Source organism: Oreochromis niloticus, linkage group LG23 (genome assembly GCF_001858045.2).
Source record: "Oreochromis niloticus isolate F11D_XX linkage group LG23, O_niloticus_UMD_NMBU, whole genome shotgun sequence".
NCBI lineage: Eukaryota > Metazoa > Chordata > Actinopteri > Cichliformes > Cichlidae > Oreochromis > Oreochromis niloticus.
In genome coordinates this window covers 26,293,739-26,308,209 of record NC_031986.2, presented here as the reverse complement: position 1 = coordinate 26,308,209, position 14,471 = coordinate 26,293,739, and the positions used below count along the sequence as shown (strand labels likewise).

The window sequence follows — 14,471 nt, the reverse complement described above, 5'->3', positions numbered from 1 at the left end:
ACTGTCCCTGTTGGTGAGAGATGTGACCTTCAACTGATCTCCAGTCACCAATCATCAGACGTTGAAAACCGATTGATGGTGGTCTTTTCTTGATGTCCTGCTATAGTTGAAAAACTAACTTACTGGAAGGCAAAGAGCTAAGGGCCTTTTCCACACCCAAATGAAAGTCTGATGTCAAAATGAGTATTTATTTGAAATGTAACATCTAGTTTCTGGAGCGTTGCTTATTGAGCACATGGCCAAAACAAAAACACATTGTAGCCCTAACACATTGGTGCATATTAACTGTGGGTGTTGATGCCTAACTCCATACTTGTGTTTTGGAGAAAACCAAAACAGGTCTGTGAAGTAGACATTTGGGGAACATCTTTGTATTGCATAGGGTTAGGGTTTGTGTCATCACCGATAATGAACTTGACCTAGCTTTTAACAAACTCTTATTATTTTAAAAGTTGAATCATTTTTGTGTATGATGGGTGTACAAGGACCCAACACACTCAATGGTTGACTCACTGATTTGCACTTTATTGTCAGTTGCACACACAAAGACAATCTCCTCTCAGCCCAGATGTCCGTCTCCTCCTTCTACGCTCGTCTCTTCCCGGCATCGCCCCCTCGAGCTCACTGCACCACTCCCCCCCTGCAGCTGATCCAGGGACCACACCTCCGGCACAATGGGTTTGGATAAAACAATGGATCTTTAAGCTGACTTTAGGAACTCAAGACTGTGATAACACAGGTCTGCACAAAAAAAAATGTTTTTTTCTGAACGGAATATTTTTGATAAATTTTCATGTTTTGTAGGGTGCCAAACCCACCCCACCTTCCCCCTCCTACTGACCCCCCTTAATTCCTCACATTTACTATTTGTATTTCTCGGGACTCTCACTCTTAGAAATATTAAGTTATTGTAAGAAATCATTATTGGTTATGTTTTTTTGACTCAAGTATAGGATTCCAGATTTCAATTTAAAAAGGTAAATTGGATGCTTAATTAAACCAAAACTTAAGTTTTGCAAGAAAAACTGACAAGATGGAATTTTTTAAATATTTTTCGTGGTTTAAGTGAGTAAAGATCTACAAGAAAAAAAAATCCTATGCAGTTTTTTGGTTGCAGACCTGTGTAATTAGCTATCTACTGCCAGGTGATAGCTTTTGCCTGTAATCAAAGACAACTGATCTTATTATTATTAAACAATCACAAATACTACATGTGCTCGAATGTAAGAAATGTACCAAAGATGGTATTTTTAAGACATTTTAAGATTTTTTAGGGACTTGTTACACTTGTTAATTGTGACTTGTATGTTCATATGTTTTGTTTTTTTACCAAACAATAATTCAGTATCAACAGAACTGATCTTGTGTTGTGTTAAACTACAGCAGTATTAACTCACAGTAGGACTCAAGTTGTTGAGAAAAAGTAAACATGTAGGTTTAAACATAACCGACTCATCAGTCTGGCTCAAACTTTGACCCTTTGGTCAATAATCCCCCTCCAGAGGACGGACAGAGAGACAGAGACGGACAAACAAAGCTATAGACACACTGAGTACTGCTGGATCTGGTTCTGAGGTTCTGCTCAGAGGTCTGGATCATGATGGAACCAACATCAAAACCTGCTGCTGTTCTGCTGCTGTTTCTCCTGCACAGCTGTGTAGCAAACCATGGTAATGAACTCCTTTCTTCTTCAATGTGTGAACTGGTGTTTTTAGTGCTCATATTAGTGGTACTAAATGTAGGATCAGGGGTATTTGTGTACATTAACAGTAATATTACTAATCTAGATCAAAATTTTACTTTGGTTTGAATATATGTAGGTTTAAGTCTTTTATGGACAGTAATGAAAGTTCATTAGAAGACAGAAGGTAACCCTCAGTCTGTGTATCTGTACATTTGATTGTTTAACCAAATATCACTTTTCTTTCTTCTTCTCTTGTCTTGAATTTGATGAACACTAAACCAAATGAACCATTTTAAATCTGATGTGGAAGTATAATTACAAAGACTGTTTTTACAGTCTTTGTAATTAGTGCTACTATTACTTCTACAATTACCCGATAGAAATACGTGTATAATATGATTGAAATCAATTCTCAAGTATGTAAATTACTGACCTTTACTTAAGATGTTTTCAATCCATTACTTTTATTTTTTGAGTACGTAGTTTGTACAGTATTTTTATATGCCAGCATTCGGCCAAAGTGGGGAGGTGGGTGAAACACAACTACCTGGAAGAGGCAGACCCTGTAAATTATTTATAAAGCATATTGTGTCATTTGACAAAATCTTCCTCATTATTAGACAGAAGATAAATGGAAGAATGGAAAAATTTTATACAAATCCAATCCCCAAAAGTTGGAACATTGTGTAAATTAAAACAGAAAAAAAATATTTTATTAAAAAATAGATCTTAGAAAACACATCAAATGTTTAAGCTGAGTAAATGTGCTGTTTCAAAAACCATATCTCAAGTTGAATTTGATGGCAGCAGCACATCTGAAAGGACTGTGTTTACCACTGTCTAGCATCTCCTGTCCTTTATAAACGATCTGTAAACATCAGGAATGAGGAGAGCAGCTGATGTAATTTTGGAAGAGGTACTTTGTCCCATTTTTGTCTGATAGAGGGTTCTAGCTGCTCAACAGTCCCAGGTCATCTTGCATTTGATCATTTGTGTGACTACAGAACAGATTTTAAATTAAACTGGAGGCTGAGTTTTGGTGATGCTGGAAGGGTTTAACTGATTTTCCATCTTTGCTATAGTTTTTCTCAACAGCCACCTCGCATCACAGGTTTTGGTCCGGAACAGACGAGCCAATCAGATGTTTGAGGAGCTGAAAGCAGGTGACCACACAGCAGCTTTTCTCCTCATTATTACATCCACTAGCGTTCGACATCTTGACCATTCATAATATGATGTGTCTACTAAACTGAACAACACTTAAAAGAAACACTCATAAAATCTCCTTGATTAAAATAAATGTTTGTACAGGGAGCAGGTTCATTTCTCTCCCTTTCGTATCTACTTTAGATTCAAATGTAATCACTTACTTTAGCATGCGCTGCAGGTTTGGAACAATATTAGCTTTGAGTCTTTGTTGACTGGAGGTGAGCAGAGACTGTTAAATGTTAGCATTAATTTTGGAAAGTAAATCAAAAAGAAACAAAAAGAGCCAAACAAAGACAACAAACAACTGTGAAGTGACACAAAATGACCCTAACATGTTTTACAGGTGCTCTCTATGTTTGTGTCTCATGATACTGTCACGATTACAGTGTGTTAATGTGGATTATTTCATATCAGGGAACCTGGAGAGAGAGTGTGTGGAGGAAATCTGCGACCACGAAGAAGCCAGAGAGGTGTTTGAGCAGCCAGATAAAACAGTATGTCTTTACTTCTCTCTGCTGTCAGAAGTTTTAACAGCACAGAGATCAGTTCAAAGTCTAACCGCAAAACAATCTCTCTTCCTACAGGAAAAATTCTGGAACAAATACCTCGGTGAGATATACTGCATTTAAACATGGAAACAAATATGTTCAATACTAAGAGATAAGTATAAGTATATGAACAGTATGATTTTTTTTATTACAATAAATAAGAAAAAACATTTCTTTCTTCAATTTTCTGGTTTTGTGTAACCAACAGTTCCACAGTCTTTCAGTTTATCAGAGGAAATTCTCATATTAAGTGATTTTAAACAAACAAAACATCCATCCATCGATCCTTTTTCTTCTGCTACTCTGTGCCCTGGTCATGAGGGCAGCAGCCTGCACAGAAGCCCAGAGCCCCTCCCACCACCACCACACACCCCCACCCGAGTCATCAAGAAAACTTGTATCCACCCCCTCTATGACAGAGATGTTTGTGTTTGGATGGTTGGATGTTTTGGTCCAGTTTAGATTTGTTGTGTTTCTGAATAGAACCTAGAATTGGTTGAATGTTTCTGTGCTTTCTGTTGGTTTGAATGAATTTAATTTTGTTTAATCTTGTTCATTTTTTTTTTTTTGCTTCTGTTAAACTTTGTGCAGTTGGATGCAAGCAGAGTTTAATTTTTCATGTTGTTTGTACACCAGAGTTATTTCAGCTGTGTGCTGCACTGCAAACACAAACAAAGTCAAGAACAGCCCACCAAGGGAGCACACAAACATCTCACTGTGTCTGTCTATTTGTTCTGCAGACTGTAAAGGAACTCGGATGTCAAGAACAGCAAAAAACATCAATCTCATCAGAACATGCATAGAAGGTGAATATAAATGAACACAATAAATAATAAAACAGTTAACTAGCGCACATTAACGCAGAGTGTGTGTCTGTCCTCAGGTCAGTGTATTTCTGGTCAGGGTAATGGTGTGAACTACGAAGGAGACATCAGCATCACGCAGTCGGGCAGAGTGTGTCAACACTGGAGGCACAGCTTTCCACATCCTATCTTTAGGTAATTGAGCAATTCCCCACATAAAAACTAAAATTACAGTCCTGAAACTAACTAACGAACTTCTTAAATTAGGTAAGAAATAACCAAAGCAAAGCAACATATTACTCATTACCTGAGCAAAAGCAGAAAAATACAAAGGACATCTAATTTAGTCATATTTAAAAGGGATAGTTCACAAACTAACTGGTAAAACAAAAATGATTAACCACCCAATTCATAACTCAGTAATGTCTTGATGCATGCTCAATCATCCAGGTAAGTAAATCTCCAAAAGTTGATTCTGTTCATCTGGACGTAGCGTTTTGTGGGAGAAACGTTTCGTCACTCATCCAAGTGACTTCTTCAGTCTCAGCTGACTGCAGGTTTCCCCAAACCTTATAAACAGTACATTTGCACAATGACTGAAACCAGCCCACTGAAGGAACAATGGGCTGTGAGGTCAGTTCCTTGATCATTAATATGCAAATTCTCATGACCATCAACAACCACTGATCAATGCCCATGAGTACCATTCACAGAGAGTTGGGGAATGGCTGCAATCACATCATTGTAAGATGGTGAAAGATGTACCCTTAGGCCCCTCCTCCATTCAGAGATGGTCTTTCCCTTTTCACGTAAATGGCCTCCTTGGCTCCGCGCTCAAACCTGCGTTCCTCCCTGTCCAGGATATGTACATCCTACTTCAGCGGGGGACTAGGCAGGGCTGCTGTTTGTCTCCACTGCTCTTTGCTCTAGCTATGGAGCCTCTGGCCATTGCAGTTAGAAGCAGCTCTGATATTGTAGGTATATCCTGTGGTCCTGTCAAATCTACTATAACTCTATATGCAGACGATGTGGCTCTAACACTGTCTGATGCCAGGCTCTCCTTGCCTCCCCTGCTTCATCTCATTAACAAATTTGGACAACTCTCTGGTTTCACAATTATTTGGGACAAGTCCATTTTTATGCCACTGGCAGATGGTCTCGACTCCAGCTTCATCTCTAGCTTACCTTTTAAAACCACCAGCAGTCACTTTAAATACCTAGGTATTAACATTCCCAGAAACCGTAAGCTACTATTTAAATTGAACTTTCAGGTCCTCATTGATAGTATTAAAGCCAAGATGGATAAATGGACTCTTCTCCCACTTTCTTTAATTGGACGTGTCAATATTATTAAAATGGTAGTACTTCCTAAATTTATTCATCTTTTCCAAAACATACCCATCTTTCTCACCTCATCCTTTTTTTAAAACTATCGACTCTATCATTTTGTCTTTCATCTGGGCAAATAAACCCCATAGAATTTCAAAGGCTCACTTGCAGAAACCCTCCTCTGAGGGCGGATTAGGCCTCCCAGTTTTCAGGCACTACTACTGGGCTTGCAATGCCAGAACGTGGGTTTTCTGGAACAGTGTTTCAGCTGTTCCAGCTGTTCAGGAGGGATGCGGTCCTTCTTGGCCTTTGATAGAGGCACACAATGCTAAATCAATTTTTGGTACGTCACTTGATGCTATTCTGTTTTCTAAGCCCAGCATACCTACCAAACTTTTTAGTAATGATTTTGTCCTAGGTCATTCTCTTAGGATCTTAAAGCAAGTTAGGGTTGCTTTGTGCCTTCCAGACCTATCCATTTTTGCTCCCATAACTGAAAACCTTTCTTTTTCACCTGGTTTGATGGACCCTGTGTTTAAGCTTTGGTCAGCACTAGGTCTTCACACTATTAAGGACCTCTACATCGACAATTGTTTTGCTTCATTTGCTCAGCTGCAATCGAAATTTATGCTCCCCTCTGCTCATTTATTTAGATACTTGCAAATTAGGAATTTTGTTAAACACTCTTTTGCCCATCTGGATAAGCCCCCTGCTCATAGTGACTTTTATGATTATTTGATTAAAAATCCCACTTCCAAACACCTGATCAGCCAATTTACTACACTTTTTACACTTACAGCACCTACAAACCACATCAAGGATGCTTGGGTTAAGGACTTGGAAGTAGACATATCGGATGCTTTGTGGGCCAGTGGGTTGAAGAAGATTAAAGAATGCTCTGTTAATGCCAGACTACAACTTATACAGTTCAAGGTCCTTCATCGTTTGCATTTTTCTAAAACAAAGCTATGCAGCATTTTTCCGTCTATTTCGTCTTTATGTGACAGATGCAGAGCGCTGGATGGAACCCTTGGTCACCTTTTCTGGTCTTGCCCCACACTCAGGAGTTTCTGGGCAGAGATATTTAATATATATAACAGGATTTATGACTTAAAATTAGAGCCGGATGGTGTACTTGCAGTGCTAGGCTGCTCCCTAGCCTCATTGGCACTCAGGCGTCCTCTTCAGAATGCCTTAATGTTTGGCATGATTGTAGCTAAAAGACTTATTCTTAGAGCCTGGAAATCACCTTCTCCTCCATTGTTCAGGGTTTGGCTACGTGAGATGATTGCTTGTTTGTATATTGAAGAGGTTCGTTATCGTTTGGCTGACACCCATTTTAAGTTTGTCGAAATCTGGGGCCCTTTTCTCAATCATATTAATGGGATTTCAACATAAACTTTAACCCTTTTTTGACTGCACTTTGTGTTTGTGTGAAACTGAACTTCTGCCGGACCCTGATTCCTTCCTGGACCTGTTTCCCACATTTTTCGGACTTTGTGAACTCTGTTGCCCTGTCTAACCTCACACAGAAGATCATTTTCTTTGGACATTGGTGTTTCTTTTGAACTTTTGATTTGTACTGGCTAACTGGTGTATTTTTCTTTCTTTTTCTTTCCTGTTTGGGTTTTTTTTGGTTTTTTGTTGGTGTTGTGTGTTTGCTTTCTGGTTTTTCTTTTTTTTTCTGTGCTTAAATGGTATTGTTTTTGAATCTTATGTCCTTTGACTGTTGTGACGTTATGTAACTTTGAACTTAAAATCTTATAAATAAACATTAAAAAAAAAAAAAAACAGCGTTCCTCCCTGTCCAGGATATGTACATCCTCATTGTAGGTGTAGCTGTAGGTGTAAATAGACTGCAGAGTCCTGGCCCGACAAGGTAGCTCGTCTGTGTTGTGCCATCCGCTTCACCAGAGGTTGTTTGGTTTCCCTGACATATAAATCCTGGCAATCCTCCTGGCACTTTACAGCGTACACTATGTTACTCTGTGTCAGGGGACCCGATCCTTGGGGTGGACCAATTTTTGGCACACCTTGTTTTGGGGTTTGAAAGTCACAGAGACACAGTGTTTAGAAAAAATGCATCATAACTGTTCTGATACTCCTGACACATACGGGATCATTACAGGTTTTCGCTTAGGCAGCAGTTGTCTTTCTCTCCTGGATCGGCCTGAGCTTTCTTTAGGTGTCTTCTTTAATGATCAAGGAACTGACCTCCCAGCCCATTGTTCCTTCAGTGGCGCTAGTTTCAGTTATTATGGAAATGTACTGTTTATAAGATTTGGGAAACCTGCAGTCAGCTGAGACTGAAGAAGTCACTTGGATTTACTTACATGATTGAGAATGCATCAAGACATCTATAGCTTTGCTTTTGCAGATGATCAGTACAACATCGCATTAGTACAGAGGTCATGCCAATCTGACAGTTTTCCCATTCCATTCTGTTCACACTGGTGAACAACACACTGAGATCCTTCCTCCACTTGGGGAAGTAATTAATTCCCTGTTTTCCTGTGTGTCTGCAGAGAGTATAACGCTTCAGAGCCAGGCAGCAATTTGAAGGAGAATTTCTGCAGAAACCCTGACCGTCGTCCAGAAGGACCCTGGTGTTTTACCAAAGACCCATCTGTCCAGAAAGAAACCTGCAGAGTACCAATATGTGGCAAGTATCATTTGGGTGACCTCTGTGTCAGCTGGTAGAGGAATCTAAACAGCCACTGAGTAAAGATTATAAATACAATGATAATAATTAATATTCTTGAACCATTTAGGCTAGTTGACACTCTTGTGCTAATAATGTTGGAAAGCCATGTCGACACCTAACATGAGCTGCTCACAAGTCACTGAATCACTTCAACAGTCTCTGGTTTCCACATCATTGCTGAACTCTTCTTACATCCTGGAGTGTTTCAGGGCTCATATACAATTTAGAATTATATTTCTCTGTAGTTTGAGCTCCGTGTCCTGTCAGCTGATCTGTCTTTCTTTTTTTTCTTTTTTTTGTTAAAGGTGAAAACTTTGTCCCACCCACTGTGGCCACGAAACCACACAAACCTATAGTGTGCTTGCCCAATAATGGTATAGAATATAATGGGGACCTAAGTGTTACCATAGGAGGTCACACCTGCCTGCCATGGTCATTACCGGAGGTAAAAACCCTCAGTCAGGACAAAGAGTTCATCCCTGAAGTTCAGCTACAGACCAACAAGTGCCGAAATCCTGACGGTGACTTTGAGGGCCCCTGGTGCTATGTCAGGATTGCTGGAAATATAACAATGGACTACTGTGACCTGCAGCTATGTGGTAGAGTACAAACCTACAATCCACTTTTAAATAAATCCTCCTGTTTACCAGGCCCTTACTTTTCCAATTGTCCACCTGTTTCTTGCAGATGACCCGCTATTAGGGCCTGAGCAAACAACTGTGACCGAAGGCAGGGAGCGCTCCGTCTTAGGTCAGGCCAGGAAAAACCTTTTCAGTCCTCGCACATTTGGACAAGGAGAGGATGGTGAGTGCACTTAATGGGCAGTGACAGCAACCATCAGGTAATCACTGTACCCCAAAAAGCTGAAAGAGAACTATTCAAGAAGCAGGTGATCAATCTAGCCTGTTAATAGTTTTGTTGTGTTTGACCATCTATCTAAGTTTTTATTGACTTCTTGTATTGCAGATTGTGGACAGCGTCCCCTGTTTGAAAAGATAAGCAAAACAGATCAAAAAGAAGCAGAGCTTTTGGAGTCATACGCAGGGGCTCGTATCGTTGGGGGTGATGACGCTGAAGTGGGCTCAGCTCCATGGTAATGACACTAGATAAACAACATGACTTTAAGGATGGTTGACAAAATTGTTCTGAATGTCTGTCAAAACAGACCAGACTACCATCAGGAGATTATCAAGATAACATTAGATATACTTAATTTATCCCAACATTCAGGAAACTGCAGCACTATAGCACCCAAAACATAAAAACAGTAAAATACATAAAATACCACAAAACCAAATAGCTTGAAAGGTAAATAAAATACACACAAGAAAGAGCTGAGGAACAAGGAAACATAAAAAGTGAAGGACTCAAAAAGTAAAAATGAAAATATTTAGGAGCTTGTGAGTACAATCAAGCAAATAAATACAAGTATGACACAGGGAACTTTCAACATCTGTCTCTTCAGAAAGTTTGTATGCTGCCTGGCCAGGATATAATGGGGGTGGCCCAGGTCATCCAGTTATTATGCATAGCCATACACCACAACCATACTCATTTGGGTGACCTCTGTGTCAGCTGATAGAGGAATCTAAACAGTGATAAGATGATAAGAACAGATTAGTAATATGTATACATTCCACAGTGAGCAGTTAAATATTGAGACCAAAGAAATGTTCTGTTTGCAGGAACATATCTGTGATTACACAAAGCTTCCTCTCACAAACCGTGTAATCCTGACACATTTGTTCTTCCCACTCAGATTGGTAGGATTGGCCTGCTCGAAAGCTCCTGAAGGGTGGTGCAGTCAATGAGTGTCCATTGTCCATTCTGCCAGTCAGAAACAAATAAATGAACCATTAAGAAATGAACTGTTCCTGTCACCTTTTGACTGACTTTTTATTACCAACTTAATAGATAATTGTTGTTGTTTGCAGGCAGGTGATGCTGTACAAGCGTAGCCCACAGGAGTTATTGTGTGGAGCCAGTCTGATCAGTGATCAGTGGATCCTCACTGCAGCTCACTGCATCCTTTACCCACCCTGGAACAAGAACTTCACCATCAATGATATACTGGTCCGCCTGGGAAAACACAACAGAGCCCAGTAAGAAGGCGTGTCTGTCTTAATTATCATTAGTTTCATTTTGAAGGCCTGTTGGAATTATGTCATTTTTTTTCTAGGTTTGAGCGTAACATTGAGAAGATTGTGGCAATTGATGAAATCATTGTCCACCCCAAGTACAACTGGAAGGAAAACCTGAACCGTGACATCGCTCTGCTGCACATGAGAAGGCCGGTCATATTCACTGATAAGATCCATCCTATCTGCCTGCCCAGCAAGACGGTCGCCAAGTTGTAAGACAAACGAAACATTTTCAACCAATTACAAGTTGACAAGTTCAGACCAAATTCTTTAATTATATTTCCCACACAAATCAAAAGAAAAGGGTAAAAATGTGTCTTTTGCCTTTTATCTAGCTTGGCACAGATTGTTTTCTTTCAGAACATGGTAGATTCCTCTCTTTAGGACAGAGTCAATCTCTGCTCAATGTGAAGAAGTTAAATTGCTACTGCGGTGAAAAGCAGCGCCATAGATTAGCTTAAAGCTGAGTGGTGGACCTATATTGCCTATTGGTAAAGCAATTTACCAACTTACCGCTATTTGTGCCACTCATCTAAATGGACTAAACACAGGCATCCAAAATCAGTTTTGTCCTGATGGTGTTAACTAAAACATTCAGACTAGGGTTTTTACCTTTCTCTGACGTGAGTCTTGTGTAGTGCTGGCATATAAAAAAAACTGTACTGAATGGAGAATTAAATTTCCAGTTCTGTCATGTGATCTGGAGCGTTTTCATGTGGGGGAGATTCTGGGTCAGACATAGAGCTTGCTGGAGAGATTATTTTGTTCATATGGTGTTGAATACTGCTAGAAATATTAATTGGGGAGGTATCAACACAGTTTATTATTGTGCCAAGGACTTTGCCTAAAGTACTGAGTAAACAACAATTTGATTAAATCAAGTCAGGTCCTCAAACTTGGTCACATAGCTATTTCTGCATAGATATCGATTTTCCTTTTCTCCAGTTATCCTGCAGGGGGATAAAAGATTCATCAGATCCCACAGATTCCTTCTGTCTTAAGTCTAAGTCTAAAGTAATGCAAAGACTGTGCCAGTAGAGGGTGCTATTAAGAACTGTGGTCAGAGACACTTTGGTTCAGTGAGGTTTATACTATGGATGGTGACAGGCCTTGTGATATATCTGACTGGTATTTTTTCCCGGCAGTCTGATGTCTGAAGGCTTTAAGGGCCGAGTTACCGGGTGGGGGAACCTGAAGGAAAGCTGGAACCCTGCAGTGAGAAATTTACCATCAGTCCTTCAGCAAATCCACCTACCGATAGTGGACCCGAACATCTGCCGCAGCTCCACTTCAGTCAAGATCACAGACAACATGTTCTGTGCTGGTAAAACAAAACAAAACACATTTGTTCAACAAGAAAATGCTTGTTTATATTTTATTTTTGGCTTATTTTTGGTCCAACTGTTTGATCCTGAATAAACCCCTGGTGTGCTGAGTGATGCTGCCGTCTCATCGGCTGTACTGAATGGAATTTGGCTGTTTCTCTCAGGATGATCCTGGATCTGCATCTCGACTCATAGTTTCTCTATAATTACAGTCTCTGTGTGTTTCAGGTTATAAACCAGACGATAACAATCGTGGAGACGCCTGTGAGGGAGACAGCGGTGGACCTTTTGTAATGAAGGTGAGAATCACAATGAAAGAAGAATAACTAATGATAGATTAAGTCTCCTCTTTACCATTTCTTATCATTAGATAACATCCGGTTTATATCTCAAGCAGCTGTTTAATAAAATATTTGTTAAATAAATTATAAGACCTACTGCACGGGAACACATGGAAGTGACATCATGTTTTAATTAACACATAGTAATAAATTATGTAGACTATGTATTAACGCTTAATTATATAATCAAATTAACATTTACATTAAAAATGTAAAGTTTTGTTGTTCACAAGTTGAACAGCAGTTTAATGGGATTTTCTTATTCCTGACAAGTTAAAATTGTTAACGAATTTCCTGAAAATCTGTCTGGACATTAACAGTATTTTATAGTCATAAAATATTTAACCACAACTCAAATATGTAAAATTTATGAAAATGCAAAATGTTTTAATTAGGAAATACCAATGCTTGAGTTGACCTGTGCCAAAGTCATACAGCCATGTTTTCTCCAAATAAATTCCCAGTCACACAATCCTAGAGACCAGATGGTAACCCCATGGCAACCAAAGGGAAAAATGTGTGTTCTCTGGGACACCAGTGATGATTTGATTCACACAGTTTGTTCAGGGTTTATTCAGTGATTTCATTTATCGCTTTAACTTTGTGTGCATTTTTTTTAATGTTGTTGATTATAAATAATTTTTTTGGTCTGTAAATCACTTTCTACCTAGGTTTTAAAAATTGCCACACAGCACTGATTTTATTATTATTAATATTAGCATTAAAACATATACACTACACAATCATACACCAACATTTCACTGGATTGCCTTTAGCTTCGATGACGGCACACATTCTCGCTGGCATTGTTTCAGTAACGTTATGCAGTTCACGTTCAGGTCGCCTACTAATGGGAATGTTGTTGGTTTGATCCCTGTCTGCGTGCCAAATACCCTTTGGGCACTTTGGCACCAGAAACCTCCAAAAGGTAGGAACTGAAACTCACTATTCACTGGTGAGTTTCAGTTAGTGAGGCATATTGAGCTTTGAAGATCCTAACTACAATATAACTTATTAAAAAGCTGCTTGTTTCACAAACTCTAGACAGGGGGATAGTAACAAGAAGTTGAATGACTATGTAAAAAGTGTGTGAAGTCTTCAGATTTGCCTAATTGGCAGCCTCAATCTTCATTTATTATCTCAATTTCGAGAAAAGCAGTAAATCCTCACAGTTAAGGGGATTATTATTTGGGATTTTGCTTAAAAATTGAAAAAAAAAATAGTTAAAATATTTATAGTTTTTCTTTCTTTGAGCTCTGAAAAGACTTTTCTACCATTTACAAAAGGTTCAATCTGAGAATTTAGAATAGTTGCCTTTGCAAACAATGAGTCTTATTTTGAAACTGTCTTCCTGTGCAGTACCCGGCAGAGAACCGCTGGTATCAGATTGGCATCGTGTCATGGGGAGAGGGCTGCGATCGCGACGGGAAGTACGGCTTCTACACTCACCTGTTCAGGATGACCAGGTGGATAGGCAAAGTTATTGAAAAGATGGGAGGAAGCGATGATGAGTAAACACAAGTACTCGATCAACGTCAATCACTTCACATTCATCCCTGTTAAGCAACATGGCCCCAATAAAGATTGTCATCGCATTGTACCCTGGCCTCTGGTGTTATTCAAGCCTTGGTTTGACCTGCAGCAATAACAAATAAGCCAACGTGATCTTAGGAGTTCTCTGGGGATTTTTCCAGAGGTTTGTAGCAACCAGCCAACAGATTGTTAACATAAACAGAGGTTATAGCTGCACTGTACATCCATGTACTGTTTATTTATACATGACAGAGGCTCTAAAGTGTTCTCATTATGTTTGTTTACTCCTGAATCATCTTCATCTGTTGAGCCATTTTCATGGTCTCTTTGACTTCACCAAGTTTCCCCAGCAGTGCTACTCTAGATCTGTTAACCAAAGTTCAGTTTAAAGCATTACAGTTACAGCAGCGATAGAAACTATTAAGGAACTCTAAGAGGTAAACTGATAAACTTGTGGTAGGAATTCTTTCTACAGTTAAAAACGACAACAGGGCATCAACAGCTGGATGATTGGATAAATACATCTCAGCATTTCACCATACAGTTGTCATTCAGGTGCGCCACTCAGGTATATTTTGAGACAATGCCCTCACTTTTATTCTGACAGTTCAGCTGCTGTTAACAAGCTACATGCAGTCCTTTCCTTCCAATATTTCCCAGATAAAGGCCAAAAGCTCTCCTTAGTCTGCAGCTGGATGGACTAAAACTCCAACATCTGGGAATGCAGCTGAAGATCAGAGCCTGAAGGAGGTGGAGACGCTCCTCACAAACCTGCATCTCAAGCTGCAGTCCAAGATGACGGGAGTTAAAATCTGTTGGCAGTAAGGGTGGAGCCGAACCCGAATATGGTATTC

The 14,471-nt window shown here is 39.5% G+C and overlaps 1 long non-coding RNA gene across 1 annotated transcript; it reads left to right on the top strand.

Moving 5' to 3' along the window:
• Positions 1–1,504: 1,504 nt before the first annotated feature.
• LOC106096858 (prothrombin) lies at positions 1,505–13,684 on the top strand. Its single transcript, XR_002063910.2, has 15 exons — positions 1,505–1,670; positions 2,767–2,847; positions 3,308–3,387; positions 3,478–3,502; positions 4,182–4,247; positions 4,325–4,439; positions 8,099–8,235; positions 8,583–8,876; positions 8,965–9,081; positions 9,244–9,370; positions 10,212–10,379; positions 10,457–10,630; positions 11,564–11,742; positions 11,972–12,042; positions 13,444–13,684. It is a non-coding gene; the product is annotated as a prothrombin (long non-coding RNA).
• The last annotated feature ends 787 nt before the right edge of the window (positions 13,685–14,471 follow it).